The sequence below is a fragment of the Schistocerca serialis genome, unplaced genomic scaffold, assembly GCF_023864345.2.
Source record: "Schistocerca serialis cubense isolate TAMUIC-IGC-003099 unplaced genomic scaffold, iqSchSeri2.2 HiC_scaffold_1417, whole genome shotgun sequence".
NCBI classification, from domain to species: domain Eukaryota; kingdom Metazoa; phylum Arthropoda; class Insecta; order Orthoptera; family Acrididae; genus Schistocerca; species Schistocerca serialis.
The window spans coordinates 28,646,476-28,652,610 of NW_026047644.1; positions in this window are offsets into that span (position 1 = coordinate 28,646,476).

Consider the following 6,135-nt stretch of genomic DNA (forward strand, 5'->3'; position numbering starts at 1 on the left):
TTCACTTCAGGTTTACTGTATCCCTTGGACCTTCTTATTGACGATGAAACACAGAAATTATATCCGAACTTAATTCAAAATCACAATGCCGACTTAAGTACGAGAGGACTGACACTCTACATTTTTCTATGATCTGAACTTCTCCTGTGAGTCCAGTTTTAGATTCCGATGCTTCACTTCAGGTTTACTGCATACCTTGGACCTTCTTATTGACGATGAAACACAGAAATTGCATCCAAATTTAATACAAAAGGCACAATGCCGACTTAAGTACATGAGGACTGACACTCTAACTTTCTATGATTTAATCCACTCCTGTGAGTCCAGTTTTAGATTCGGATGCTTCTCTTCAGGTTTACTGTATACCTTGGACCTTCTTATTGACGACGAAACATAGTAATTGCATCCGAATTTAATACAAAAGGCACAATGCCGAATTAAGTACAAGAGGACTGACACTCCAAATTTCTATTATTTGAACCTCCCTGTGAGTCCAGGTTTAGATTCTGATGCTTCACTTCAGGTTTACTGTATGCCTTGGACCATCATATTGACGATGAAACACAGAAATTGCATCCGAATTTAATACAAAAAGCACAATGCCGACCTAAGTAAAACAGGACTGACACTCTAACATTCTATGATTTGAACCTCTCCTGTGAGTCCAGTTTTAGATTCGGATGCTTCACTTCAGGTTTACTGTATACCTTGGACCTTCTTATTGACGATGAAGCACAGAAATTGCGTCGGAATTAAATTCAAAAGGCACAATGCCGACTTAAGTACAAGGGGACTGACACTCTAACTTTCTATGATTTGAACCTCTCCTGTGAGTTCGGTTTTAGATTCCGATGCTTCACTTCAGGTTTACTGTATCCCTTGGACCTTCTTATTGACGATGAAGCACAGAAATTGCAACGGAATTAAATTCAAAAGGCACAATGCCGACTTAAGTACAAGAGGACTGACACTCTAACTTTCTATGATCTGAACCACTCCTGTGAGTCCAGTTTTAGATTCCGATGCTTCCCTTCATGTTTACTGTATCCCTTGGACCTTCTTATTGACGATGAAACACAGTAATTGCATCCGAATTTAATACAAAATTCACAATGACGACTTAAGTACAAGAGGACGTACACTCTTACTTTCTATGATTTGAACCTCTCCTAGGAGTCCAGTTTTAGATTCCGATGCTACACTTCAGGTTTACTGTATACCTTGGACCTCCTTATTGACGATGAAACACAGAAATTGCATCGGAATTAAATACAAAAGGCACAATACCGACTTATGTACAAGAGGACTGACACTCTAACTTTCTATGATTTGAACGCCCCCGGTTAGTCCAGTTTTAGATTCCGATGCTTCACTTCAGGTTTACTGTATACCTTGGACCTTCTTATTGACGATGAAGCACAGAAATTGCATCGGAATTAAATTCAAAAGGTACAGAATCGACTTAAGTACAAGAGGACTGACACTCTAACTTTCTATGATTTGAACCTCTCCTGTGAATCCAGTTTTAGATTCCGATGCTTCACTTCAGGTTTACTGTATGCCTTGGACAATCTTATTGACGATGAAACACAGAAATTGCATCGAAGTTAAATTCAAAAGGCACAATGCCTACTTAAGTACAAGAGAACTGACACTCTAACTATCTATGATTTGAACCTCTCCTGTGAGTACAGTTATAGATTCCGATGATTCACTTCAGGTTTACTGTATACCTTGGACCATCTTATTGCCGATGAAGCACAGAAATTGCATCGGAATTAAATTCAAAAAACACAATGCCGACTTAAGTACAAGAGGACTGACACTCTAACTTTCTATGATTTGAACCTCTCCTGTGAGTCCAGTTTTAGATTCCAATTCCTCACTTGAGGTTTACTGTATCCCTTGGACCTTCTTATTGACGATGAAACACAGTAATTCCATCCGAATTTAATACACAATTCACAATGCCGACTTAAGTACAAGAGGACTGACACTCTTACTTTCTATAATTTGAACCTCTCCTTGGAGTCCAGTTTTAGATTCCGATCCTTCACTTCAGGTTTACTGTATCCCTTGGACCTTCTTATTGACGATGAAAGACAGAAATTGCATCCGAATTTAATACAAAAGGCACAATGCCGACTTAAGTACAAGAGGGCTGATACTCTAACTTTCTACTATTTGAACCTCTCCTTTGAGTCCAGTTTTAGATTCCGATGCTTCACTTCAGATTTACTGTATGCCTTGAACCATCTTATTGACGATGAAACACAGATATTGCATCCGAATTTAATAAAAAAGGCACAATGCCGACTTAAGTAAAACAGGACTGACACTCTAACTTTATATGTTTTGAACCTCTCCTGTGAGTCCAGTTTTAGATTCCGATGCTTCAATTCAGGTTTACTGAATACCTTGGACCTTCTTATTGACGATGAAGCACTGAAATTGCATCGGAATTAGATTCAAAAGGCACAATGCCGACTTAAGTAAAAGAGGACTGACACTCCAACTTTCTATGATTTGAACATCTCCTGTGAGTCCAGTTTTAGATTCCGATGCTTCACTTCAGGTTTACTGTATCCCTTGGACCTTCTTATTGACAATGAAACACAGAAATTGCATCCGAATTTAATACAAAAATCACAATGCCGACTTAAGTACAAGAGGCCTGACATTCTAATATTCTATGATTTGAACCTCTCCTGTGAGTCCAGTTTTAGATTCGGATGCTTCACTTCAGGTTTACTGTATACCTTGGACCTTCTTATTGACGATGAAGCACAGAAATTGCGCCGGAATTATATTCAAAAGACACAATGCCGACATAAGTACAAGAGGACTGACACTCTTACATTAAATGATTTGAACCTCTCCTGTGAGTTCAGTTTTAGATTCCGATTCTTCACTTCAGGTTTACTGTATCCCTTGGACCTTCTTATTGACGATGAAGCACAGAAATTGCAACGGAATTAAATTCAAAAGGCACAATGCCGAGTTAAGTACAAGAGGACTGACACTCTAACTTATTATATGATCTGAACCACTCCTGTGAGTCCAGTTTTAGATTCCGATGATTCACTTCAGGTTTACTGTATCCCTTGGACCTTCTTATTGTCAATTTAACACAGAAATTGCATCCGAATTTAATGCAAAAGGCACAATGCCGACTTAAGTACCAGTGGACTGACATACTAACTTTCTATGATTTGAACCTCTCCTGTGAGTCCAGTTTTAGATTCGGATGCTTCACTTCAGGTTTACTGTATACCTTGGACCTTCTTATTGACGATGAAGCACAGAAATTGCGTCGGAATTAAATTCAAAAGGCACAATGCCGACTTAAGTACAAGAGGACTGACACTCTAACATTCTATGATTTGAACCTCTCCTGTGAGTTCAGTTTTAGATTCCGATGCTTCACTTCAGGTTTACTGTATCCCTTGGACCTTCTTATTGCCGATGAAACACAGTAATTGCATCTGAATTTAATATAAAATTCACAATGTCGACTTAAGTACAAGAGGACTGACACTCTTACTTTCTACGATTTGAACCTCTCCTAGGAGTCCAGTTTTAGATTCCGATGCTTCATTTCAGGTTTACTGTACACCTTGAACCTCCTTATTGACGATGAAACACAGAAATCGCATCGGAATTAAATACAAAAGGCACAATGCCGACTTATGTACAAGAGGACTGACACTCTAACTTTCTATGATTTGAACGTCTTCTGTGAGTCCAGTTTTAGATTCCGATGTTTCACTTCAGGTTTACTGTATACCTTGGACCTTCTTATTGACGATGAAGCACAGACATTGCATCGGAATTAAATTCAAAAGGCACAATATCGACTTAAGTACAAGAGCACTGACACTTTAACTTTCTATGATTGGAACCTCTCCTAGGAGTCCAGTTTTAGATTCCGATGCTTCACTTCAGGTTTACTGTATCCCTTGGACCTTCTTATTGACGATGAAACACAGAAATTATATCCGAACTTAATTCAAAATCACAATGCCGACTTAAGTACGAGAGGACTGACACTCTACATTTTTCTATGATCTGAACTTCTCCTGTGAGTCCAGTTTTAGATTCCGATGCTTCACTTCAGGTTTACTGCATACCTTGGACCTTCTTATTGACGATGAAACACAGAAATTGCATCCAAATTTAATACAAAAGGCACAATGCCGACTTAAGTACATGAGGACTGACACTCTAACTTTCTATGATGTAATCCACTCCTGTGAGTCCAGTTTTAGATTCGGATGCTTCTCTTCAGGTTTACTGTATACCTTGGACCTTCTTATTGACGACGAAACATAGTAATTGCATCCGAATTTAATACAAAAGGCACAATGCCGAATTAAGTACAAGAGGACTGACACTCTAAATTTCTATTATTTGAACCTCCCTGTGAGTCCAGTTTTAGATTCTGATGCTTCACTTCAGGTTTACTGTATGCCTTGGACCATCATATTGACGATGAAACACAGAAATTGCATCCGAATTTAATACAAAAAGCACATTGCCGACTTAAGTAAAACAGGACTGACACTCTAACATTCTATGATTTGAACCTCTCCTGTGAGTCCAGTTTTAGATTCGGATGCTTCACTTCAGGTTTACTGTATACCTTGGACCTTCGTATTGACGATGAAGCACAGAAATTGCGTCGGAATAAAATTCAAAAGGCACAATGTCGACTTAAGTACAAGGGAACTGACACTCTAACTTTCTATGATTTGAACCTCTCCTGTGAGTTCAGTTTTAGATTCCGATGCTTCACTTCAGGTTTACTGTATCCCTTGGACCTTCTTATTGACGATGAAGCACAGAAATTGCAACGGAATTAAATTCAAAAGGCACAATGCCGACTTAAGTACAAGAGGACTGACACTCTAACTTTCTATGATCTGAACCACTCCTGTGAGTCCAGTTTTAGATTCCGATGCTTCACTACAGATTTACTGTATCCCTTGGACATTCTTTTTGACGATGAAACACAGTAATTGCATCCGAATTTAATAGAAAATTCACAATGCCGAATTAAGTACAAGACGACTTACACTCTTACTTTCTATGATTTGAACCTCTACTAGGAGTACAGATTTAGATTCCGATGCTTCACTTCAGGTTTACTGTATACCTTGGACCTCCTTATTGACGATGAAACACAGAAATTGCATCGCAATTAAATACAAACGGCACAATGCCGACTTAAGTACAAGAGGACTGACACTCTAACTTTCTATGATTTGAACGTTCCTGTGAGTCCAGTTTTAGATTCCGATGCTTCACTTCAGGTTTACTGTATACCTTGGACCTTCTTATTGACGATGAAGCACAGAAATTGCATCGGAATTGAATTCAAAAGGCTCAATATCGACTTAAGTACAAGAGGACTGACACTCTAACTTACTATGATTTGATCCTCTCCTGTGAGACCAGTTTTAGATTCCAATGCTTGACTTCAGGTTTACTGTATACCTTGGACTTTCTTATTGACGATGAAACACAGAAATTGCATCGATTTAAATTCGAAAGGCACAATGCCGTCTTAACTACAAGAGGACTGGCAATCTAACTTTCTATGATTTGAACCTCTCCAGTGAGTCCAGTTTTAGATTCGTATGCTTCACTTCAGGTTTACTGTATACCTTGGACCTTCTTATTGACGATGAAGCACTGAAATTGCATCGGAATTAGATTCAAAAGGCACAATGCAGACCTAAGTAAAAGAGGACTGACACTCCAACTTTCTATGATTTGAACATCTCCTGTGAGTCCAGTTTCAGATTCCGATGCTTCACTTCAGGTTTACTGTATCCCTTGGAACTTCTTATTGACGATGAAGCACAGAAATTGCAACGTAATTAAATTCAAAAGGCACAATGCCGACTTAAGTACAAGAGGACTGACACTCTAACTTTCTATGATTTGAACCTCTCCTGTGAGTTCAGTTTAGGATTCCGATGCTTCACTTCAGTTTTACTGTATACCTTGGACCTTCTTATTGCCGATGAAGCACAGAAATTGCATCGGAATTTAATTCAAAATGCACAATGCCGACTTAAGTACAAGAGGACTGACACTCTAACTTACTATGATTTAATCCACTCCTGTGAG